Consider the following 26704-nt stretch of genomic DNA (forward strand, 5'->3'; position numbering starts at 1 on the left):
CTTAAATATCAGGACCTTTTTCTCCAGAACCACAACACCATTATCATATCCCAGAATAGTAATATCAATCCAGTAATGTCACCTAATGAACAGATAATGTTCAAATTCCCCACGGTTCACAGCATTTCTTCTATGGCTATCTGCTTGTTCAATCCAGGATCTGACCAAGGAGCACACATTATATATTTTTTTTGTTATTTCTCTTTTAGTCTCCTTTAATCTAGAATAACCCCCCCAACTTTAAAAAAAAGGATATTAACTTTTCAAAGAGAGTTCAGGCATGTAGAATGCCCCACATTCTAGATTTGTCTAAATTTTCCTCATGATTAAAATCAGGTTAAGTATTTTTGGCAAGAATATGACATAGAAGATGTTGGGTACATCTTAATGCATCACATGGAGGAGACAATGTCAGGTTGTCCCATTCCTGGTGCTGTTGACTGTGAGCCCTGGGTTAAGGTGGAGACCACTAGCCCCTGGATCCCTCTGTTGTAAAGGTACATTCCCCATTTTTTTTAACTAATGAATAATCTGTGGTGTGGTATTTCGAACAATGTGAATATTTTGTTACCCAGTAACTTTCCACTTCATGGGTCTAGAAACTGTTGTTGACCTTTGCTCTCTTGGTCAATTGTTATATTAGTGATTGCAAAATGGAGTCTGCATTTTTGATAAGTGCCCCAGGAGATTATTCTTCTCAGGGAATTTTGGAAACCTCATTTGACTCAAGGTAAGGGATCCAGGAGAATGAGGTTTTGTTACAAAGACACTGGAGGCTTTAGAATTGGTTAAAAATGCATATTCCTAAGGCTCGTTTTTTACACCAAAGAACAAGAAAGGTGTGCAAAGGAGAGGCCTAGGAAGGAGCATTGTTTATTCTTTTTTTTTTTTTGAGACAGAGTCACACTTTGTCACCCTGGTTGACAGTGCCGTGACTGGGTAAAGTGCCGTGGTCATAGCTCACAACAACCTCAAACTCTTGGGCTCAAGAGATGTTTTTTGCCTCAGCCTCCTGAATAGCTGGGACTATAAGCACCCACCACCATACCTGGCTAATTTTTCTATATTTAGTAAAGAAGCTGGACTTGAACTCCTGAGCTTAAGCAATCATCCTGCCTCAACCTCTCAGTGAGCTAAGATTACAGGCGTGAGCCACCACACCCAGCCAGAGTCTCACTTTACCACCCTCTGTAAAGTGCTGTAGCATCACACAGCTCACAGAAACCTCCAACTCCTGGCCTTAGGCGATTCTTTTGCCTCAGCCTCCTGAGTAGCTGGGACTACAGGTGCCCGCCACAACGCCCAGCTATTGTTTTTGTTTTTTGGCAGTTCAGCCAGGGCCAGGTTTGAACCTGCCGCCCTTGGTGTATGGGGTCGGCGCCCTACTCACTGAGCCGTAGGTGCCGCCCCCAGGAAGAAGCATTTTTTTTTTTTTTTGTAGAGACAGAGTCTCACTTTATGGCCCTCGGTAGAGTGCCGTGGCCTCACACAGCTCACAGCAACCTCCAGCTCCTGGGCTTAGGCGATTCTCCTGCCTCAGCCTCCCGAGTAGCTGGGACTACAGGCACCCGCTACAACGCCCAGCTATTTTTTTGGTTGCAGTTTGGTCGGGGCCGGGTTTGAAGCCACCACCCTCGGTATATGGGGCCAACGCCTTACCGACTGAGCCACAGCTGCCACCCGGGAAGAAGCATTTTTAACACACACCCCTGCTACGGTTCGGATGTGCTTTGACATCTGATTTCCCCGTGCGGCAGTATTGGAAAGTGGGGCCCAGTGTTTGGGTCATGGGGTGGATCCCTTATGAATGGCCCGGTGTTATTCTCTCCGTCTTGGGAGACAGGACTGGTTTTCATACGAATGGATTTGTTCCCACGAGAGTGGGTGAGTGTAAAGCCAGGACACCCCAGGTTTCCCCCCTTTGCATGTGTCCACTTCCTTCTGGACCTTCTCTTCCAAGTTGTGATACACCAGGAGAACCCTTGCCCGAAACCAGGGCCATGCCCTTGAACTTCTCAGCCTGCAGAATCAGGAGCTGAAGAAACCTCTTTTCTTTATAAATTACCCAGTCTCAGGTACACAAACAAAGCACCACCCCCCAAGGGCCCTCCCCTTACGCACCCCCGATTCTGTACTCACTGAAGTTTGAGAAGCACTGATTTAGGCAGTGATCCTTAACCCCTAATAAGTTAAGTGAAGTTGCATTTTTAACATACACGGGGAGGTTTTTTTAGATCTGTGTGATTTGATTTGATTTGATTATTTATTTATTTGTTTGTGTTTTTAGAGACAGAGTCTTACTCTGTCACCCTCGGTAGAGTGCTATACTGTCACAGCTCACAGCAACCACCAACTCCTGGGCTTAGATGATTCTCTTGCCCCAGCCTCCTGAGTAGCTGGGATTACAGGCGCCTGCCACACACCCAGCTATTTTTCTTGTTGTTGTTGCAGTTTGGCCAGGGCTAGACTCGAACCCACCACCCTCGGTATATGGGGCCAATGCCCTACCCACTGATCCATGGGCGCCGCCTGATCTGTGGGATTTTAAAAATCAACCTCTAGAGATTCTGATTCAAAGGATCTGGGGTACAGCTCAGGCATCAAAATCTTCAAAGCCCCCTGGGTGATTCCAGTGCACTGCTGAGACTTGAGCACCACTGTGCAGAATTCTCAACAAACTGAGTATAGAAGTAGAAATTCTGCCCCATGGCTAGTTACCCTTATCCTGACAGCATCGCAGGGTGAGCTCATCTGCTCGTCCCAAACATCTAGAGCTCCCTTCGCTCCACTTTTGGGGCTTCTGCTGCTTGCAAATAGCAGCTCTTTGGGGAGCTTACAAAAGAGGTAGGAGAAAGGTCACTTCCCTCAAAAGCGCAAGGACGTGGGAAAAAAACGCACTTACAAACACACACAAGTATTGTGTAATCTGAGTTTTACAGACCAGGAAACTGACCATCTAAAAGAGGAAATGACTGCCCAGTGAGTTCTTGCCAGAGCCAGAACTCTTTCAGGGATGCCTTTCTCTCTCTGGGCTCATTTTTACTCAAACCCGCAAGGCATTTCCTGCTCTTCTTTTGGATGGGACTGGCCTAGAGCCAACATTTTCACCAGCAGTGACAGGTAGGAGAGACAAGGGCCTCCTATGAAGGCTTACTCTGGGCCCAGCCTAAGTATCTGTCGAATGAATGAGTGAATGGATGCAACCAGCCCAGCACCTACCTGCCCACAGGCTGGCCTTAAGAACCACTGGATCAAACAACTTTAAGAATGAATCTGTTCTGAGGCTAGAATTAACTTATTTTTCACAGACTGAGGAGTCTCTAGACCTTGCCTCACATCATAGCAACTGTATAATTCACCTGAATTCTACTTTCTGTATAATTTATATGTAACTAGGAGCTGATTGAGTTGTAGCTAGCTAGTTGACCTACAGTTACGTTGATATTTAATCCTATATTTGCAAACATGTATTTCAGATTTAATATGTTGGAGCCAATCCATTTATTTGCAGATCATCAAACATTTTCTATAGCCTCTTAGAACATTCACTGGCCTTGTCCTACCACAGATGGTACCGCAGATGACCTCAAAATACAGTGAGGGACTTTCCTTCTAAGGACAGGAGAGAGAAGTATGGAGGACGTGGTCAGTGTTGCTTTAAACGACCAGAGTATAGTTTCTTTTTTTTTTTGGTAAAAACATTATTGAGATGTAATTCACATACCACACAATTCACCTATTTAGAGTACTCCATTCAGTGGTTTTTAGTATATGTGTAGTCAGGCAAACATGATCACAATCAAGTTTAAAATATTTTCATCACTGCAAAAAGAAATTGGTATTTTTTACTAGTCACCCCCCTTTTGGTCCCAACTCTAGACAACTACTAATATGATTTTTGCATCTAAAGATTTGCCCATTCTAGACATTTCACGCAAATGGAATCATATGATATGTGACCTTCCAACTTGCTTCTTTCCCAGAGCATCATATTTTCAAGTTCATCCATGTTGTAGCATGTATTGATGCTTCCTTTCTTTTGATTGCCAAGTAATAGCGTTATTGTGCGGATGTACCACATTTTATTTATCTGTTCATCATTTGATGGACATTTGGATTGTTTCTGCTTTTTGGCTATTATGAATAATAATGGAATGCTACTACAAACATTTGTGTACAAGGTTTTGTGTGTATGAGTGTTTTAATTTCTTCTGAGTATATATCTGAGAGTGTAGGTGCTGGGTCATGCCGTAACTCTGTGTTTAACATTTTGAGGAAATGTCATACTGTTTTTCAAAGCAGCTGTACCACTTTACATTTTCCTCAGCAACATATGAAGATTCCATTTTCTCCATAGCCTCACCAACACTTGTTTTTTGCCTATCTTTGATTATAACCACCCAAAGAAAGTGTGTGAAGTGATACCTAATTATTTTGATTTGTGTTTTCCTTGATGGCTAATGAGATGAGTATCTTTTCATCTGTTTATTGGCCATTGGTGTATCTTCTTTGGAGAAATGTTTATTCAGATCCCTTACCCAATTTTTATTGAGTTGTTTGCCTTTTTATTATTGATTTGTAAAATTTCCCTATATATCTTACGTAGTCCGGATCTAAGTCCCTTATCTGATAAGTGATTTGCAAATATTTCCTCCCATTCTGTGGGTTATTGTTTGTATTAGTTTGCAAAGGCCGCCATTAAAAAGTGCCACAGACTGGGTTCCTTAAACAACAGAAATGAATTACTCACAGTTCTAAAGATTTTAGAGGCCTGAAATCAAGAGGTTGGTAAGTTTGGTTTTTCCTAAGGCCTCTCTTTCTTTGCTTATAGATGACTTTCTTCTCTCTGTGTATGCATAAGGCCTTTCTGCTGTGAAGTGTATCCCTGGTGTCTCTTTTTCTTATAAAGACCCTAGTCATTGGATTAGGGCCTCATTCTAAGGGGCCCTCAGTTCAATCACCTCTTTAAAGACCTTATCTCCAAACAGGTTATACTCTGAGGTACTAGAAATGCAACCAGCACAGTTGAACTTCAACACAAGAATTTTGAAGGGCTACAATTCAGCACACAAGAGTTGTCTTTTCACTTTTTCGACAGTGGCCTTTGAAGCATGAAAGTTTTTACTTTTAATAAAGTTCAATTTGTCTATTTTTTTCTTTCATTGCTTGTGCTTTGGGTGTCATACCTGAGAAACCATTGCTTATTCCAAGGTCACAAAGATTTATGTTTATGTTTTCTTCTGAGCATTTTATAGTTTTAGCTCTTATATTTGAGTCTGATCCATTTTGGGTTAATTTTTCATATGATATGAGGTAGAATCCAAGTTCATTCTTTTGCATGTCTCAGCACCATTTGTTGAAAAGTCTATTTTTTGCCCCCATTAAATTATCTCCACCCTCTTGTTGCAAATCAACTGGCTGTAAATGTAAGGATTTCTGTCTGGACTCTCAGTTTTATTCCATTGGTCTATATACCATACCACATTGTCTTGATTACTGTAGCTTTACATAGCAAGTCTTAAAGTCAGGACATGTGAATCTTCCAACTTATTCTGAATATACTTTACTTTTTGATACGAAACACTGAGAAATGTGAATGAACTGCACAATTTGGGAGTTTGGAAGCCCCCTCCACCAGAGGGCTTCATTTGGGGAAGACAAGCTCCAGGCTCTATACATGCCTTGGAGAAATGGATTCCCACCCTCTCAGCACATGGCTCTTCCTTGTAAATCAATGGAAACCTTCTGCAGAGAACAATGATCCCCGTGGGTTATTTTAAACACCACTTTAAGTCTTCCCCACCTGCTCTGCTCTCTAATTGCTCCTACTGAAACACTCTCATTCACAACTGGATTATTAATGAACTGAGAGGGAACTGGAGGGCAAATGGCAGGGGGCTTTCACAGTTCTTGAGGAGAGCCTGGGGGCCTGGAACAAGCCCAACTCACAGGTTTTCTCTCCCCTAAAAAAAGTTACTAAGGAAATCACTGTACTCAGGTGATACTGTCTACCTCAAAAGAACATTGCTGGTGGGTCAGGGACCAGAGGAGTTCTTCAAACAAGACGGCTGGGGAACTGAATTAACTGGCTCCCATATCCAGCCCCCAAACTTAAGTCCTGACTTCCCCTCAACTGGAGGGCCCTAGGGTGTTTAGTGCTCTAATCTGTAGGCTGGAAAGCTCAGGAAACAAGGCCCTTTGTGAAGAAGAGAACCCTATTGTTCTCAAACCAGTGTGTATTCCAGAGAATGTTTTGGGATAGTTTTTTTCCCCCTTTGTTTATTAACTTTCTCTCCTCTTCCTGGGGTGGTGGTGGTTCTCAAAAGCAACATAAAGATATTAATGAAAAAATCCATTGTGCGGTGAAGAAAGACGGGTGCGCAGAGTGCAGGGGGCTGCGGCCCATGAAGAGGCTGGAGTTGGACGGCAGAAGCCACCAGGCTTGTTTTGCTTTTTATTTTTAGCGTTAAATTTCAGGAGAGCAGCCCTTTTCTTGGTCTTGCACATCTCAAACGGTGGCAGACGGCGGAGGTTCGACCACTTCCTTCCTTTTTCGCTTTACCTCTCTTCTTTCCGGAAAGAGGAAATGATGCGAGTCCACGCCGCCGGCCACGGTGCCCCTGCTCCGCCTGGTCTCACTCCTCCCACCTGGGCACCTGCCCCCACGGACCCGTCCCTAGGGCAAGGCCCGATTTGGCCCCTGGACTTCCTGGGAAGCCTTCAGACGCAGGCCGCCGGGCCCTGAACGTAGAAGACTTGAATTCCTGGCACTGGCACTAATTTTGTGTGACCTTGGGCAGGTTACCACTCCTCCCTGGCTCCACGATGCCCATCTGTCAAATGGAGCAAGAATCCTGTCCTTGGCTTCCCCCTGTCCATGGTAGGGGCTGGGGGGAAGAGCGTTAGGAAAACTACTCGGAAGACTGTTCGTGTCCCACCCAGTTTCAACTCAACTTCCTGCTGCTCAAAGGGGGGGCCCCGGCCGGAGACCGCGGGGACCCAGCGGTGCTCAGGGTGGAAGCCGGCGGGGTGGAGCGCGCCCACCCCCTGCCAGGGAGCTCAGGCCCCGCCTCGGGGGAGGAGCCGAGAGGCGGCGCGGAGGCTCCGGGCCGAGCAGAGCTGGCTCTGTAGCCGCGCGAGCAGCTGCGGCTCCCGGACCCACAGCCAGAGCCAGGGGCGGGAGCCGCCCGGGGCAGGGCTAGGGAGAGCCGGTGAGTTGCCCAACATTGCCGCTCCTATCCCTACTCTCTGCGGCTCGACAGCGAGGGGGACGAGGATGCGGAGAGGAGGTGGTCCCAGCCTCTGATAGCCTGATGGGGGCGGGGACACTTTGGCCAAGGGCCGGTGGCTTAAGATAACTGGGCTGGGGGGCGCGGGAGAGGCGGGTATCTAGAGCACCCGGTCTGCGTCTGGCAAGGCGCCGGAGGTGGGCTGGGGCGGGGGCGTTCTCCTAGGTCTCGAGCTCCACGATGAAGCCAGGGTAGGGGGCGCATTAGCAGGTTGTCGGCTAGGGCCGTCGTGGCCAGATCTTGTGGCAGGGAGGCGGAGTACCTGGCCGGCTCTGGACTCGTGGGCCGCGGTCACCTAGCACCCTCCGGCGCTCAGTCTCCCGGCCGTGCAAGGGGGCGCCGCCCCCTCCCGTGGCGGGGCTTGGTTCCCTCAGGCAGAGGCAACGACAAGAGGCAGGGAGCGCTCCTGCCCCGGCGGGAAATGTCCCCAGGGCAGGCTCCTTCCCTTGCAGACTCGCCCCGCCGCGGGATCGAGCTGGCTGTGCAGTGCCTCCAGCACGGGGAGACCCCGCCAGTAGTAGTTCCCGGGGAGACGTGAGCCCGGCCTCTCCCAGGGGCCGCCGTGCGCCGGCTGCTAGGTCCCCACGCCAGGAGCGCGCTCTCCTCGCGAGTCCCGCGCATCGACTCCGGCCGGGAAGAGCGCCACCGAGCGCCGAGGATGAGCAGAAACATTGCAGCCCGGCCCCGAGAGGTCGCGCAGAGGGGTCTCCCCAAGGTCACGCGGAGCGTCCAGGCTGAGCTGTCCAGACCGCCCGGGGTGGAGAGCCGGGAGGGGGAGGCGCTCGCCGCCTGCCTCCTTCTCTGCTGCGGACTCCCTTCCTCCGCTTCCCCGCCCCAGCCGGCCTCCGGCTACAAGGAGATGCTGATGATGCAGCTCCCAGCCTCGGGCGGATAGCAGCCTAGGCGAGCTTTGAATCTGGCCCTGCCGAGAGCTTAGCGCTGAGCCGCCGCCGTCGCGCGCCAGGCTTGTGGGACCCTGTGCTCCCGGACACCTCGGCAGCAGAGGGAGAGAGACACGGCTGTTTCAGCGCTCCTCGGAACCGAAAGCCGAGCTGCTTGCGCGCCCATGTGATTGGATTCCACATAATGGGCCCCTGTTCTCGCTGTCAGAGCGCTCACCAGCTCCCCACAGGCCTGGGCACCAGGTGCCGCCTCTGAATCACCCTCTGTGGAGGACCCAGGACCCTGAGGTACCAGGCGCCCTTCCCTCAGGGCTCTCCCTGGAAGGGGCCTGCCCTTGGCCGCCTCAGCCCGCGGGGTACTTCCCTGAGTGCCCTGCCATTTCCTGCGTCTGGTGAAGCACGGGAGAAAAACCCTCCGTCTAGGAGGGCTTCTCCTAGGCTGGTATCGCAGTTTCTAGCTGTCTGCCCCTGAGCAAGACACTTGGCCTCTCAGGCCTCAGTTGCCTTTAAGAAGTGGGACTAATATCTCTCTACTGAGTTGCTGGGATGATGAGTGGTGGCTTCCTGTAGAGCTGGGTGCAGCCCCGCATGGGCAGCTCTGCTAAGTAAATGTTGGCCGCCGTCAATATTGCTTTTAAGCGGGGCGTGTCTCTTTTAGACAGGTGCAGAAGTGGAGCCCTGGTGGGTGGTTCTGCAGGGGCTGGGGCGTTTCCACATGTTCCTCCCTCAGCTCTGTCATACAGAGCCAGCTTGCAGGGGGATGATGGGGGCCAGTGCATCTTTCCAGCACCTACTGGCTCACACAAATCCCCCACCCCCCTTTCTCCCACTTAATCACTCAAATCCCATCTTCTAGGCCATGTGCCCAGAATGCTGGGAGCAAGGTGTCAACGGGGCTACTCTGGACCTTCAACTCTGTACCTACTTGGCAACTGGGGTCTACCCAACAGTGCCTCCCCGCCCCCATGCTGGAACCTTTCTGACACTAATTCTTCCCAGCCTCTGGATGTCTTCCTTTAGGAAGACCACAGGTTCTTCCTTCCCCTCTTGTGGTCTCCTCCCACTGCAACACTCATTTGTAGCTCTAAGGGTCATGTGTCAGGGCCCAGTGCATTCTGCTGTTCTCTGGACCTCCCCTGGCCTGGAAGGCAGGGGAGGCAAGGCCTGATGCCTGCTCAGACTTTGTTCTCTCTGGTAAAGGATGCAGGAGTGGAGGTTAAATTCTAATCTAGCTGGTAAATCGTTTCTGAAGCCTGAGCCACAGGGCTAAGAGGATGCTGACCTAGGAAGGTGGTTTTCCCTTAAAGACAGAACCCTTTCTGCAGAGCCCATTTGGCCTCTTTGGAAGCTAGCCGGCAGGTCTTCTCAAGATCAGCTCCCTCTGGAGAGTGAACTTTCTCTGACCAGCACAGGCTGCAGCCAGTCCGGTTTAGTAGATTGCAGAGGGCAGCTACCTGCAATCAGGTTCTGTGCTTGGACTCTCAGAAACCTTCACTCACTTTGTCACCCTCTCCCAACCTAGCCACCACCCTTCTTGCACTCAGGACACCAGACTCATTTAAGTGTGTCCCAAATGGCATTCTTCCAGTAGAGAACACATCTTAGCAATTGGGCTTCAAGGAGGGATTGGACAAGCTTACCTTTTACAGAAAGCTACAAATGCGAAGTGCAAGGCAGCCAGAGAGGTCTAATTTAAATTATAGCTGCATACTTAATTACTTACTCTCTCTAAGCCTTGTTTTTTTATTTGTAAAATGGGAATGAGCTCAGGAGTTCAAAACCAGCCTGAGCAAGAGTGAGACCTGGTCTCTAAAAAAAAGCCAGGCCTTGTGGCAGGCACCTGTACTCCCAGCTACTAGGGAGGCTGAGACAAGAGCATCACTTGAGCCCAAGAGTCTGAGGTTGCTGTGAGCACTATGGCACTCTACTGGGGCAAGAAAGTGAGACTCTGTCTCAAAAAAAAAAAAAAAAAAAAAAAAAAAAAAGAAAAGAAAAAGGAAAAAAAAGAAAGTGCTCAGTTTAGCACCTGGTGCTCGTAGGAAGGCCAGAAATGACTGTCACCATCACCACCATTTCCTCCTTTTTGATGGGCTCTCAAAAAGTTCCACCTCCGTTAGACTCTGTTCTGCCTGTAGCTGTCAGGACAGGGAAAGTGAGCCTGTCTTTTGGAGGTGGAGAGGGGGCTGATTGCTGGGAATTTGTGTCTAGCAGCATCCTGTCCCCAGGGAGTCTGTGAGCAGCCACTTAGCCTTTCTCATCCAGCTGTCATTTTCCAGGGTTCATTGATTCATTCAACAGACTTTTACTCCATTCCAGACCTGTGCTTAGCAAAGGATTTCAAGATGAATAAGGGAGCACTCAGGATCCTCACTCTGGGGGGAGAGGAAGGCCTGGGGACAGATAATGAGGACACTGTGGGAGAAAGGCTTCAGTAGCAAGAAGACAGAGTAGCAGATTCAGGTGGTTCAGGCTGATCCAGGCTGATCCAGGCTTGCAGCTGCTGGTAGCTGGGTGAGGATGGACAGCGGCCTCACCTCTCAAGTGAGTGAGCTGCCTCCTTAAGATGGTGATGTGAGGGCTGGGCACGGTGTCTCACGCCTATAATCCCAGGACTCTGGGAGCCTGAGGCACATGGATCACTTGAGCTCATGAGTTCAAGACCAGCCTGAACAAGAGCGAGATCCCTGTCTGTAAAACAAATAGCCCAGCATTGTGGCAGGTGCCTATAGTCCCAGCTACTTGGGAGGCTGAGACAAGAGAATCTCTTGAGCCTAATAGTTTGAGATTGCTGTGAGCTATGGCACTACAGCACTTTGCTGGGGATAAGAAAGTGAGACTCTGTTTCAAAAAAAAAAAAAAAGATAAGATGGTGATGTGAGGAGAAAAAATAAGACAATGTGTGTAAAAACTTAGCTCAGAGGGCTGGGTGCAGTGGCTCAGGCCTGTTGTCCTAGCACTCTGGGAGGCTGAGATGGGTGAATTGCTTAAGCTCAGGAGTTCAAGACCAGCCTGAGCAAGTGCGACACCCCATGTCTAAAAACAGCCAGGTATTGTGGCGGGTGCCTGTAGTCCAGCTACTTGGGATGCTGAGGTAGGAGGATCACTTGAGCCTGGGAGTTTGAGGTTGCTGTGAGCTATGAAGTGAGATTCTGTTTCAAAAAAAAAAAAGCAAACTTAGTTCAGGACATTTTAGACATTAATACGTGCTCAAAGATGTTAGTTGCCATTATTCTTATTCAGCCATTATGACTGGTAACAGGTGGGCAGAAGCTGCTGTGGGAGCACATTGAGCCATTCAATGACAGCTCTCCAGGTGTGGATTAGAGAGGGGTGGAGGGGTGGGCAGCAGTAGCAGCGAGAGCAGCAGGGACAAAGCACGAAGGCTGGGAGGTGCCTGGTGTCTTTGCAGAGTCTCCACTGAGTGTGACAGGGACAGGGGCAAGACCAGGGACATAGCAGAGGCCATCCTGCCAGAAGCCCCGAATTGCCGGCTGATCCAAAGCAGGCACCCTGCAGCCTTGTCAGGGGGTGGCTTTCTGATGAAGGTTATCTGATTGTAACATCAGAGAATGTTCAGGATTAACAGGAAGGGCGGGCTCATTTGACAGTACATTATGCTCCCCGGTCTTCATTCCACTCAGGAAGCTTCCAGGGCCCCTTTCTCTTCCTGAGATGTTTTCTCCATATCTGCACTGGTTTCTTTCTTCCCAAGACTCTGTTTCTCATTTGAAAGAAGAGAATATGGATGGAGGAGGTGTCCTTCCCTAACTCCCTTGTTGATCAAGATACAGTACCAAGTACATTCCAGAATGCTGGTCACTGTCCAGAGTCTTTATTTGCACTGCCATTGAATTCTCAAACCAATCCTCTGATGTGGATGCACTTATTTCCCATTGCACAGAGGGGGAAACTGAGGCACAGGGGATGAGGCAATTTGCTTACAAGTGCAGGGCCTCACATCTGAGGGGGTCTCCAAAGTCGTCATGTGCAGTCCTGCACCACCTCTTTCACGCACTTTGTAAATTGAAAGCCGACTGTGGCATGTCTGGCTTTTTCCACTTTCTGTACCTTTGGGCACTGGGCAATCGCTCCTTGGAGACTGATTACAGTGGGGTGTGGTCTGGGCACCTGCTCTGATTTTTGGGAAATCAGAGTGCTTGTGTAGGAACTTTGGTGGGGGGAGTGTTTTTTGATGTCTTAGAATCCAGAACAGCGTTCCTCAGCCCATGAGTGTCCCACGAATGTGCCTTGGTACAGGCGGTTTCCAGCTCGATTGATGTGCAGGTGGTGGCCAGACCCCACGGTGGCCCCGGGAAGGAATGAGTCTTTTAGGTTGGCTGGTCAGAGTGTCACCCTATCACAGAAGACATCCAAACAAAGGCTCGGATTTCCCTTTCCATGGGGCCAAAATTTAGGACCAGGGTTCAAATCCTGGTTGTGCCTTCAATTAACTTTTGGGTCTTGGGCAATTATTTTCACTTCCTTGAGGCTCAATTTCTTCATCTGGAAATACAGATCATATATACTATATATATATGTATGTATGTATAATACATGCACATAATTCAGAATTATCATCCGTAAAATGCCTGGCTTCTAAGTTGTAGATGATGTTGATATAATACCCACCACATTTTCCTCCATGGTACTTATCATAATTGTGATTACAAGGTTGTTTGTAATCTTTACTCTTTTAGTCTTCTGTACCATCCCGTAGACTTGAGGTTTTCAACTTGGGGTCTTTTGCCGCCACCCCCACCCCAGGGGATATTTGCCAAATGTCTAGAGACGTTTTTGGGATGTCACAGCTTGGGAGGGAGGAAAAGTGGAGGGGAGCTACTGATATCTAATGAGGGCAGAGAAGCTACTAAATACTCTACAGTGACCAGCACAGCCACCTACAACCAAAAATTCTCTGATCCCAAATGTCAGTGGTGCTGGGGCTGTGAAACACTGCCCTGGACCGTGAGCTCCATAAGGTCAGTGACTGTGTCTAATTCATTCAGCTCTGTGTCCCTAGTAGCCCAGCGTGATGGCCAGCACACAGGAGACAATCAATACACATTAAAGGAATGAATGAGGACTTGGAAGGCCTTATGTCCCCTGGAGTCCCAGGGGGTTGGCTTGCAGGACATTTTGAATGAGCAGAAGAGATTTGGATAAACCTGAATGATGAACAGCCAACTGGTAATCCAGGCCAAAGAAATTCAGATTTAGCTCTCGGTTTTCCTTCCCAAGCAGGTACTTGGCGGGGACTGAATTATCTGAATGGTTCTTCCAGTCACCACTGCATTTTTCTCATGCAGATACAGGACCCACCTTTATCGGACAAGTAAGCTGAGGCAGGGGAATGTAGGTGCTGACAAGAAACACCCTGTCTACTGGGCTCTTGGGATTTGCCAAGCTGGACACAGCTGCAGTCAGCTTCCTGTTTTGTCCCTTTCTGGTGGAATGAGGAAACCCACTGAAAGGCTATTTTCCACTGGCATTTACAGCAATGTGATAGGCTTTGGATTAATGAGGTCAAGCTACAGTGTGAAATCTGCCTAATAACTTGAAGCTTGGCCAACAGGAAGCCATCACTGGTTTTCTTTGGGCTGTTTGATGGCTCTGGATGGCTTAGGCAGGGAAGCAGGGGTCTCATCTCTGTTCAGAAGAAAGGAGTGTTTTACACCCTGGAATTATAGAGCCTGGAGTTATCTCTTTTTCAACTAACTGGGAAGGTTTATTTTCATGTGGACTTTGAAATAAATAACTTGTTAAAGCAAAGGTTCACCCTGAGCCTTACACCTGGCTGCTAGGCATAAATCTGGTCTGTTGAAAGGATAGTGCTCTTTTTCTGGGTCTCTGTAGGAGTCTGAAGGGAAAGATTGGCCCCAAAGGTGCTTGGACAGACTAGATGTGCACATTGGTTAGGAATTATTTGGAAAGGGACAAGGGGTCCCCAACCTTTTTGGCTCCAGGGACTGGTTTCCTGGAAGACAATTTTTCCACCAACTGGGGGAGAGGGTATGGTTTTGGAATGATTCAAGCACATTACATCTCCACCTCAGATGATTAGGTAGTAGATTTCCATAAGGAGCTCACAGCCTAGGTCCCTCAAACGTGTAGTTGCCAGTAGGGGTCACACTCCTTTGAGAATCTATTGCCACCATTGAAGATCCGGCAGGAGGCGGAGCCCAGGCAGTGATGTGAACAATGGGACGTGGCTGTAAATTTGTCACTCACCTCCTGCTTACCTCCTGCTTTGTAGCTCAGTTCCTAACAGGCCATGGCCTGGGGAACCATAGGTCTAGGTATGCCTCAAACTTGAACATGAATCATCTGGAGGTTCTGTTAAAATGCTAGTTGGACAGAAACATCTGCATTTCTACTGAGCTCTCAGGGAGTGCCGTTCTGCTGGTCTGAGAACAGTACTTTGAATAGCAAGGGTCTGGGGAACCCCAGGTCTACAGGTGGGGGGGGTCCCTGGTGAAACTCCCTCAAGCACAAAAGCAAATGTGTCCTGTTGAGCACTGTACACAGGCATCTGCTCTGCTAGATGGCTTGTGGGGTTGGAAACGTTTACTCTCTGTGCCCAGGCTGGGGACCAGACACAGCATACAAGGTGCTTGGTCTCAAAGAGCAACTCAAACAGCCAGAACGAAGTGGGATAGGCTTTGGGTGCTTCCAAAATCACTCTGTTCTGAATCATCTGGTCACCTGAATCTTGTTAAAAATATAACAAGATTATATTATGATCCCTGGGCCCAGCCCATTCCACTCGTGTCAGAATCAGCCAAGAGGGGGGCTTGAGAATCTGTATTTCTAAAGGGTGTGCCCGGTGATTGTGATTCCCAGCCAGGCTGACGGACGGGAAGGTGGGAGAAGAACTACTGGCACATGCAGGTTAATCGCTCTGCAGGAGCCGTGTAAGGCAGAACTGTGTGCTGCTGACGGCAGAGCTGAGTGCACACTGCGCTCGCCTTGCCAAGCTCTGCACCCCGCAGGGTTGCATCTGCCTGGACGGGAGGGCGCCTTTTTCTTAATATTCATCATCATCTTTAACACTTGGTGCTTACTATGAGCCAGCTTCTGTCTATGTAACTCTTTTAGTCCTCCTAACAAATTTAAGGGGTGACATTACTCCTTCCCTGATTTTACTGCTTATGAAAATGAGGCATAGAAAAGGTCAATGACTTGCCCAAGGTCACACAGCCAGTAAATGGCCAAGTCAGGATCTGAATCCAGGACCTCTGGCTTTAAAGTCCTTGCATGTTAATCATTACACCCTCGACTTTTCTTTGCATAAAAATGCCGTCTCTCTCCTTGTGTGCAGCTGTCCCTACTTTGAAGGAGTATTTTTTTCTTGTTCCTCTCTCAGAGGTGGGGAAGGGTAGGAGTGACCTTGGCTGACTTTGGAGTCAGACCTGGGTTTGATTCCCACCGCCACCACTTGCTCCAAACTTGCTTACATTAATATTTATTGAGCCTCAATTTCCCCATGTGTAAAATAAGAATAATAATAGTATAAGATGATATAATTAAATAGTTAGCCTCTGTTTGGTAGGTAGGATATACTTGATATGTATCAACTATTATTATTGCATTATTATCATTTGAGTCAGCCTCTGGAAGTATTCAGGGACTAAAGGAATAGGTAAGCAGAGTGTGTCATTATGTCCCCAGGGTCATTTGTTTTGTCTGCTAGGTTATTCTGGCCGTTATGGACCTGGGCATCCCTAGACTTTGCTTCTTGGCAATGGTCAAAGCCTCTAGTGTCCATGCCAGCCTGGAGAATTCTCAGAATGTCTTGGACCAGAGTCTTCATCAGAACCGGCTTTATTTTGTGTCATCTAAAAGCAAGTAGAAGTTACACATTCTGACACTTACTCTCTTTAGGGTTTTTGGCACTTTTTGGTGACTTTCCCTGTCTCCAGCTTCCTTTCTGGCACTTTTGCCATCCTTGGCTCTCCGTGGATTGGACAGAGAAGAAATGTTGCCTTGTAAATGTTGCCTATTGTGCCATATAGAAAAACAGAGATTTTCACCCAAATGTCATTCTATTCTTTTAATACATAGAATCAAGCTTTGTTTCCCTATAGCTGTATTTTATATTTTCTACAAATACATCATGAAAAAACTTCCTCTGCTGTCTTTTCAGCTACTCCATCCTTTTCTCCAGAAGAATCTCTGAATGTTTTATATCTTTCCATAAACTTTTTACACATATACAAACATATATTCGTTTACATGTTTGTCCTTTTCTCTCTTTAATACATCCACATAACACTCTTCTGGGCTTTTCTTTTTCAGCTAATTTATCTGAGCTCCTGCCAACACATACATAAACCTAGTTCTTTAAGGCTACAGGTTATTCTTGTAATAAAAATTCACTGTAATTAATTTTCCAGTCCCTTGATGATGGGTAAGGTTGCTTTCATTGTTTTCCTACTATAAATGTATAATGTTGCAGCACCTGTGTTTGTAAAGTATATGTCTTTTTACGCTGGTTCAATTTGATTTGTCAGGAAAATCCCTGGCAGTTTGATCTATAAACATTGACAAATTGCTCCTTCAGGAGGCCAAACCAATTTCTGTTTCCTCAACAGTATGTGTGAATGACAGTTTTCCCATCCTTTCTCCAACACTGAGCATTAAGTAACTTTCATGCTTACCAGTTTGGTAGGTATAAAATAGAAATAACATTTCTTTTTTTTTTTCTTTTTCTTTTTTTGAGGAAGAGTCTCCCTCTGTCCCGTTGGGTAGAGTGCTGTGCTGTCATAGCTCACAGCAATCTCAAATTCTTGGGCTCAAGTGATCCTCTTGCTTTGGTCTCCCAAGTAGCTGGGACTACAGGTGTGCACCACCATGCCTGGCTAGTTTTTCTATCTTTAGTAGAGATGGGAGGTCCCATTCTTGTTCAGGCCAGTTTTGAACTCCTTGAACTTCTGGCAAGCAATCTGCCTGCCTTAACCTCCCCAAACACTAGGATTACAGGTGTGAGCTACTATGCTCAGCCACAAATTTCTGAGTTAGATTCTATAGAAATTCAGATTTTATGACCCTTAGGATCATACCTAACATCATGACTACCATTATTATTTTTTGAGACAGAGTCTCAAGTTGTCGCCCTTAGCAGAGTGCTGTGGTGTCACAGTTCACAGCAACCTCAAACTCTTGAACTCAAGCAATTCTCTTGCCTTGGCCCCCCAAATACCGGGGACTACAGGTGCCCACTACAAGGCCTGGCTATTTTTTGTTGTTGTTGTTGCAGTTGTCATTGTTTTAGCTGGCCCAGGCTGGTTTTGAACCCGCCAACCTCGGTGTACGTGGCCAGCGCCCTACTGACTGAGCCCGGGTGCCACCCTAACATAATGATTATTAAATATGTAGGAGCTACATTTTACTTGGCCTTGTGCTTGGAATTAGAGATACAAAATTAAATGAAACCACTCTCTGCCTATAGGTTGATCCCATTCCCCAGAGTTGACAGACATACGGACACAGGAAACACAAGAGCAAAACAAGGTAGTTGAAGTTGTGCTGGAAGACTGCATAAGTTAGTTTTTGTTTGATAAACTCTACCGTCAGGAGTATCACAAATGAATTCATAAAATAACAGCATGCACCGTATTGTGGGATGGCGTTGGTGGTGGTGGGGTGTTACTTGATATTCTCAAAGAAAACAACTTGATTAGAAGCAGAAAAAAACAGGCAGCTTACCCCTAGCAGACTCAGTCGAAGAAATGGGAAATTAGGAAGGAGTGAATAATTTTCAAATAGTCTCTTTCATTGGTTTCCATGTTTACTAATAGAATTTGTTTGAGGGAGCCTGTGCAGAAACCCAGCTGAGTTTGTAGCTGGCACTAATTACTGATCGCTTATACCTGGGTAGATCGGTACATTAGTCCAGAAGAGTGGGAGCCAAGGAGCAGAAGGCTGGCTTTAAAAATCTGCACCCTTAGAGCTCATAGAGGCTGGATGTGGGTGGCATAAATGCTGCCTACCCCAGGGGTTACAAGGTGTGCCTTGAACAGGGCTGTTGTCGAGTGGATGCACAGGACAGGTGTTCAGGAAATGAGCAAGCATCAGGATCTGTCTGTGTCTTGTACAGGGGCCTTCTACTCAGAAAGAATAGGTCCATTTAGAAATGACTAGGATCACTGAGTCTGCCCACCTGGGGAGAAATAAGCCTTAGCTGTACATTTTCCTTGGGCCCATCTGTCCCAGATGTCTCTTCGTTCACTTGGGACATATTTTTTTGGAGACAGATTCTCACTCTGTCACCCTGGGTAGAGTACTGTGCCATCATCACAGCTCACGGCATCCTCAAACTCTTGGGCTCAAGTGATCCTCTTGCCTCAGCCTCCTGAGTAGTTGGAACAACAGGTACCCACAAAAACACCTGGCTAATTTTTCTATTTTGTAATAGAGACAAGGTCTCACTCTTGCTCAGGATGATCTCAAACTCCTGAGCTCAGGTGATCCACTGGCCTTGGCTTCTCAGAGTGCTGGGATTGCAGGTGTGAGCCACCACACCCGGCCACTTGGGATATCTTAAGAGCAGCACAAGGCAAAGAGCAGTGGAGAACATTGACTGAAACAGTACTGTGGGATGAACCTAGCCATCGTCTCATAGCAAATCCCCTACACAGGGGTATATAAAGCCAATTGCAAAGAAGGAAGGGGGAAAGGACTGAGGAGTCCAGGGCAATCCCAGTCCATCCTCTCACAGAAGGCAGGGCAGGGACCAAGTATGTCCTGGTTCCGGACCCAGGGGCCCACTCTCTTCCCTCATCAGCCGGGTCTGTTTTGTCTGGTTTGATGCTATAGCTCTTCTTCCAAGCCAAAGGGCCACTCTCATGTGACAGAACTGATGGAATACTCTATGAATTATCAGTCTCTTGGTCTCCCACCCTCCTGTCCACTCTCTCCTATTACCTATCCTGTGCTGGGTGGCTCTGGGATGGGATGTAAAGGTGAGTAACACGTATCCCTTGTCTTCCGAGAACATCCAGTCAGATGGAAGAGGTAGATCCAAAACCACAGTGTGCTGAGTGCCACAACAGACATGTGGTCAAATGCCTTGGAACTAGAGAGGAGAGGGAAACCCATTTGGCACGGGGAAGGTAGAGAACAATTCAGAGGGAGTAGTCAGAGCGTTGAGACAAGGCTGGGCAATGGTGGCTCACACCTGTGTAATCCTGGCACTCTTGGAGGCCGAGGCAGGTGGATTGCTTGAGCTCAGAAATTCAAGACCAGCCTGAGCAAGAGTAGGACTCCATCTCTAAAAAAGAAATGGCTGGGCAATGTGGTAGGTGCCTGTAGTCCCAGCTACTGGGGAGGCTGAGGCAAGAAAATAGCTTGAGCCCAAGAGTTTGAGATTGCTGTGAGCTATGATGTCAGGGCATTCAACCCAGAGTGACAAAGGACGACTCTGTCTCCCCCTACCTTTTTTTTTTTTTTTTTTTTAGAGACAGGGTCTCACTTTGTTGCCCTTGGTAGAGTACCCTGGCATCACAGCTCACAGCAACCTCTAGCTCTTGGGCTTATGTGATTCTCTTGCCTCAGCCTCCTGAGTAGCTGGGACTACAGGCGCCCGCCACAACACCCAGCTATTTTTTGTTGCAGTTTGTCTGGGGCTGGGTTTGAACGTGCCACCCTCAATATATGGGGCCAGTGCCCTACCCCACTGAGCCACAGGTGCTGCCCTCCTTTTTTTTATTGTTTGGGATTCATTGAGGGTACAAAGAATTAGGTTACACTGATTGAATTTGTTACGTAAAGTCCCTCTTATAATTGTGCCTCTTATATGGTGTGCCATACACCATAACCTCCTATCCCCCTCTCTCCTCCCCAATCCCTCATTTCCCTGCCCCCCCACCTTATATTAGATCATTTGCTGCCTTCATATTAGAATTGAGTACATTGGATTCTTGCTTCTCCATTCTTGTGATACTTTACTAAGAAGAATGTGTTCCTGCTCAATCCAGGTTAATAAAAAAATGTAAAGTCTCCATCCTTTTTTTCTTTTGTAGAGGCAGAGTCTCACTTTATCACCCTCTGTAGAGTGCCGTGGCATCACACAGCTCACGGCAACCTCCAACTCCTGGGCTTAGGTGATTCTCTTGCCTCAGCCTCCCGAGTAGCTGGGACTACAGGTGCCTGCCACAATGCCCGGCTATTTTTTTGTTGCAGTTTGGCCAGGACTGGGTTTGAACCCACCACCCTCTGTATATGGGGCCAGCGCCCTACCCACTGAGCCACAGGCACCACCCAAGTCTCCATCCTTTTTAATGACTGAATAATATCCCATGGTATACATACTACAGCTTGTTGATCCATTCCTGGATTGTTGAGCGTTTAGGTTGTTTCCATATTTTGGCAATTGTAAATTGAACTGTAATAAAAAGTCTAGTGCAGATTTTCTTATGATAAAATGATTTTTTTCCTTTTAGGTAGATGCCTAGTAATGGGTTTGCAGGATCAAATGGGAGGTCTAATTTGAGTTCTTTGAGGATTCTTCATACTTTCTTCCAAAAAGGTTGTATTAGTTTGCAGTCCCACCAGCAGTGTAAAAGGGTTCCCTTCTCTCCACGTCCACCCAGCATCTGCAGCTTTGAGACTTTGTAATGTGGGCCATTCTCACTGGGGTTAGGTGATATCTCAGGGTAGTTTTGATTTTCATTTCTCTAATAATTAGGGATGATGAGCATTTTTTCATATGTTTGTTAGCCATTCATCTGTCTTCCTTAGAGAAGATTCTGTTCATGTCCCTTGCCTGGTGATTTTTGGTCTTTTTTTGTTGATTAACTTGAGTTCTCTGTAGATCCTGGTTACGAAGCTTTTGTCCAATTCATAATAAGCAAATACCTTTTCCCATCTGAAGTTTGTTTGCTTTGGTTGTTGTCTCCTTAGCTGTCCAGAGCTTATCTTTTTTTTTTTGGATTTTTTGTTTTTAATTTGGGGATTCATTGAGGGTACAAGAAACCAGGTTACACTGATTGCATTTGTCAGGTAAAGTCCCTCTTACAATCGTGTGGCACACACCAAGGCTCCACCCCTCTCCCTCTTTCCCTCTCTCTGCTCTTCGTTCCCCACCCCTCCCTTCTTCTTTCTCTCTCTGCTCTCTGTACAGAAGCTTTTCAGTTTAATTCAGTCCCATTTATTTATTTTTGTTCTTGGTTGCAATTGCCACAGAAGTATTCTTTAAAAACAAAAACAAAAACAGAACACTGAGACAATATTGTCCAAATGAGACAAGGCAAGTCTAGTGCTGAACATGGTGCCAGGAAAGCACTTAAGAGACGATGTTATCACTACAGCACTTGAGCTACCTCTTTAAAACAAGAGGACTTTGCCAGGTGAAGAGAGAGAAGGTTTTTCCACCCATGAAATAGCATGTGTGAAGGTCAGAGGAGGTGAGTGTGGTGGAGTGAAGTTTGAATGGGCTTTGTAGAGATAAATCTTGGTCCAAATCCTAGTCCTGCCCTTCCCAGTTGTGATTTTGAGCGTGTCAAGTTGAGCCCCTCTTTCCTTATATATCTAGAGGGGAGAATGGTATCTGTTTTTTAGACTCATTGCAGGGATGAAAGTCAATTTATGCGTAATACCTGGCACATAATAGAGCCTCAGCAAATGGTGGTCACCATTGTGGAGGTGTGACAGGTTGTTCGATGGCTGGAACATCTTGTATTTAGTGGGTTGGGGGTGGGGAGGAAGGGTTGGATGGCCAAGAATGAAGCTAAAATGTCAGGGTCAGATACTGGATGGTCTGAACTTTTAGGCTGAGGGCTTGAGACTTGACACCGTAGGCACTGGGACCTATCATATGCTTCCCTACAATGGAAATGCAGGATCAGACTTGGTTTAAGAATGAAAACTACACCAGTGATATGGATAGTGAGTTGGAAGGTAAGAAATGAAGGCGAGGAATACACTTTGGAAACTGCATTCCCTCTACTGTCTTGGCAACTCACAGGTCACATTAGCACATTAAAGTTCTGTTAAATCCCAGAGTCAAGTACTGGGAGGAGAGGCCGTTTAGGGCAGCAGTTAAAAGTATGGGCTTCAGTGTCAAAGCTAATCTGCATTTGAATCCTAGCCCTGCTGATTACTGGCTGTATGACCTTGGGCAATATGTAATCCCACTGGTTTAACCTTCCGTAAAATGGGGATTAATATGCCTTTCTCGCAGGTTTGTTGTGAAGATTAAATTAGATAGTGTGGCTAAAGCCCTTAGCTCTAGGAGGGCAGTGAGTGTTAGGGAAAAGTTGATAATTGTAATTAATAGGTTACTTATTTAACCTTGGGACGCTTTTGCCATGTAATAGCTATGAACATCCTCTGGTGCTACTGGTGTTCTACCCAAAACATCCTGTGTAGACTTTCTGGAGAAGCAGCACCACTTTCTGCTCCAAGAAATAGTGAGGAGGGTTGCCAAGTTCTGATAGTGGTTGTTGGATGCACAGTAGACCCACCTGGGGAGCTTTTTAAAAATTTCAATTCCAAAAAAAAAATTCAATTCCTGCCTATACTCCAGACCAATTAAACCAGAATCTGTCAAGGTGGGGCCCAGACATTAATATTGAAAAGAAAAAATGTAATGACTTCTTAGGGAAAAACAAATACAGAAAAGTACACAAATCCTAAGTGAATGAATTTTTCACAAACTGAACATGCCTATGTATCCCATATCCTGACCAAGAAACACGTTACCAGCATTCCAGAAATCCTCCCTTACGCCCTTTCCCAGTCTCTCCTCCTACCTTTTTTTTTTTTTTTTAATATTTTCTTATTTATTTATTTATTTATTTTAGAGACAGAGTCTCACTTTATGGCCTTCGGTAGAGTGCCATGGCATCACACAGCTCACAGCAACCTCCAACTCCTGGGCTCAAGCAATTCTCTTGCCTTAGCCTCTGGAGTAGCTGGGACCACAGGCGCCCACCACAACGCCCAGCTATTTTTTGGTTGCAGTTCAGCTGGGGCCGGGTTTGAACCCGCCACCCTCGGTATATGGGGCGGCGCCCTACCGACTGAGCCACAGGCGCCGCCCTTACCTTTTTTTTTTTTAAACAGAGTCTCACTCAGTCATCCTGGGTGGAGTGCCATGGCCTCACAGCTCACAGCAACCTCGAACTCATGGGCTCAAATGATTCTCTTGCCTCAGCCTCCCAAGCAGCTGGGACTACAGGTGCCCGCCACAACGCCCAGCTGTTTTTTTTGTTTTGTTTTGTAGTTGTCATTGTTGTTTCAGCTGGCCTGGGCTGGGCTCGAACCCACCAGCCTCGGTGTATGTGGCTGGTGCCTTACCCACTGAGCTACAGGTGCCCCCCAACTCTTCCTACCTTAATACCTCATAGATTAATATGGCCTGATGTTAAATTTTACATAAATGGAATCATACTGTGTGCATTTTAGCTGATTTAGGTTAACTTGTGAGGGTTACTCATATTGTTGAGGGTAATTATATGTTCAGTCTTATTACTGTACAATGTTCCATTGTGTGAATATATCATAATTTTTCCCCTGAACTAATGTTGGTGGGCATTTTGGATTGTTTATGCTTTAAATCAATTATAAATATTGCTATTAACATTCTTATGAATGCCTTTTACTGATGCATATGGAAATCTCTGGGGTATATTCTTAGGAATGAAATTGCTGGATTATACATGCATATGTATGTTCAACTTTACAAGATATGGCTAAACAGTTTTAAAAAGTGGTTGCACCAATTTATGTTCCCGTTCAGCATGTAAGAATTTTTACCAATGATTGGTATTTTCAGATTTAAAAAAAATTTTTTTGGCCATTCTGGTGGATGTGTGGTGGATTCTGTGTTCCTATGATATATTCCTAACATCTCCAGCTGATTCCAGTGCCAATTTTGAGACTCTCTTTCCTAATAGGCTTTGAAAAAGCAAAGTGAAATAGGGAAAGCGATGTTATAATGGTGAGTGCCTCTCCTTGAATCCCAGCAAGGTCTGTACCCAGACTTTGTTTTGATGGACCTGGCTGGTCAGCCAGTGTTGGGAGAAGGTTCAGGTATCTCAAAACTGACAAGCTGTCCCTTATTCCTGTGTGCTTTATGTGGAGCAAATGGCTCTGCCAGGAGTGACCTGGAAGCTACCATGAAGCTCTAAGCAGAGACCACAGCAGTGCATCACTTTCTTTTTAGGACCTGAAAGAGAAGGGAAGACATGAGAAGTGATGAGTAGTCTATATAGACATTGTCAGAGAAGAAGATCTGGTCTTTGTGTCATATTTTTGCTCCACAAAGCCTGCCCAGAACTTGAACTTTGACCAGAACCTTTGGTGTTTGAAAGATGCCAAAAAAGGTCCATGGAAATAAATATTAGAACTTTGTAATTGTCCATAGCGAGATGCATAACTCACATGGATGCAGAGGAATGTGTTAGTGAGGATTTAGCTAAATTGGTTACTAGTTTTGGTTCTTTTTTTGGTTCATATTTTTATGTTGCAGCTGAGATTTGCTGTCCATTCATTTATTACAAACATAATTTCTTTTATATCCTTGAGCAAAGTTATAATAACTGTTTTATAATCCTTATTTATTAATTCCAGCATCTGGGTCATCTCCATTGATTTCTTTTACTCTTGAGTTTGGACCACATTTACCTGTTTTCTTTTTACTTTATTTATTTAATTAATTTATTTTTTGAGACAGAGTGTCACTCTGTTACCTGGGCTAGAGTGCAGTGGTGTCATCATAGCTCACTGCAACTTCAAACTCCCGGGCTAAAGCAATCTCCCAGTCTCAGCCTCCCAAGCAGCTGGGATTACAGGTGCATGCCACCAGGCCTGGATAACTTTTCTATTTTTTATTGAGACAGGGTCTTGCTATGTTTCTTAGGCTGGTATTAAACTCCTGGCCTCAAACAATCCTCCCACCTTGGCCTCCCAAAGTGTGTAGATTATAGGTGTGAAGCCAACACACCTGGTCTTGTTTGTTCTTCTTAAAATTTGTCTATTAATTTTTGATTGCATCCGGAATGTTTTGAATGAGACTTGAAGAGACTCTGGATTCTATATGTTCATCAGAAACATGTGATTTTTTTTGCTTTAAATCAAGCAGTTAACTGGATCAAATTCAAATTCCAAACTCAGTCTGCCTCATGGGGGGAAGATCTGAAATCTTCATTGGGTTTTTGTTGCTTTAGTTAAACTCCGGAGTCTGCCCTGTATAGACTCTAAGAAGTTAATATGTCATTCAGGGATATTTGGGTACACTTTATACTCAGAATTTGGGGCTACTGTTTTGTGACTTTCTTTTCTGGATATCTGCCTTCACTTTTCAGCTGTGGTTACTTGAACTCTGTCTTTTAATTCCTCAAATAATAAGAGGGAAATTTTCTATCCAAGTCTTAGCCAACAAGTCCAGCTTTGGGGCCTTCCCTCAGGTAAAAAGCTGTAAAAACATGAAAGTAATTTAGTGCCATTTCTTTCAAGTGTTAAGTCCAGTTTCTGCATGTCTGGGATTGAACAAATTGAGTACCTCTGATTGGTTTTTATTATTTTGTGCCCAGAGTTCATAATAGTTTAATCTGGGAACATTGTTCCAATAAGAGCTACTCTGCCATACTAGAAGCAGAACTTTTCTGATCAGTAGTTTTGTTCATTAAGGATCCCCTGAGCCACCTAACTGTATTACCTAGCATGTAGTGGATGGCAATAAATATTTGTTTACTGACCTAATAAATGAGGCTTTACATTAAAAATGGAAGTGAATTTGCACAGAAAACTTCCAGAAGAAAACACTGAAAGTGGTAGAGTTACTCCTTGATGATATCAGGGATGAAATAGGGTGTTCAGCAATTTGCTGAGTCATAGGACTGATATCATGATAAGGCTTCACATATCTTGAGTATCAACCAAAGTGGTTAACAAAGCAAGCATGAGTTTTTTGGGTTTTTTTAGTTTGAAGGTATTTACTTTTTTTTGTTTCTGTGACTCTTTTATTCTTTTCTTTAATTTTTACATATACATGTGTTTATTAGGTTTCCATTTTTTTGCCTTTACAAAATTAAAAAGGCTTAAATTTTAATAACAATAGCAATGTTTAAAATAAGGACTAGAAACAAAAACCTCGTAAACAACGAACATAAATACAATCAGAAAAGGAATCAGACAATTGCTACATTGCAATATTAAGCAATAATAATAATAATGCAAAGAAAGTAACATTCAGTATGTCTATTACAGAATGCTTTGACTCTGAGGTTCAGTATGTAGTTATCACTGAGCATGAGATTTTAACATGAGGAGATAAATTCAATTGGGATAGTTCTGCCACTTTCATGGGCTGAAGGTACCACGTTCAAAGGAAATGAAGCTGATCAGAAGAGAAGCAGAGGTAGGCTTGAAGTTCTGTACACTCCAGAGGAAGAAATCAAAGTCAAGGATCTTTGGCTAGAGATCAAGGCAGGGAACCACAGAAGTAGTGTTCCAAAGTGGTCTACTACCGCTTGCTTCTCTGCATGGTGACCTGCAAGGTCACAGACCCAG

The 26704-nt window shown here is 45.9% G+C and overlaps 1 protein-coding gene across 1 annotated transcript in view; it reads left to right on the forward strand.

The window, feature by feature from the left end:
* Positions 1 to 7075: 7075 nt before the first annotated feature.
* Positions 7076 to 26704, forward strand: part of PPP1R16B (protein phosphatase 1 regulatory subunit 16B) — a 110891-nt gene continuing 91262 nt past the window's right edge. The window contains exon 1 of the mRNA XM_053574314.1: positions 7076 to 7211. The gene's annotated coding sequence lies outside the window, so the exon portion shown is untranslated. The remainder of the gene's footprint in view (positions 7212 to 26704) is intronic.

Source organism: Nycticebus coucang, chromosome 21 (genome assembly GCF_027406575.1).
Source record: "Nycticebus coucang isolate mNycCou1 chromosome 21, mNycCou1.pri, whole genome shotgun sequence".
Taxonomy (NCBI): Eukaryota; Metazoa; Chordata; class Mammalia; order Primates; family Lorisidae; genus Nycticebus; species Nycticebus coucang.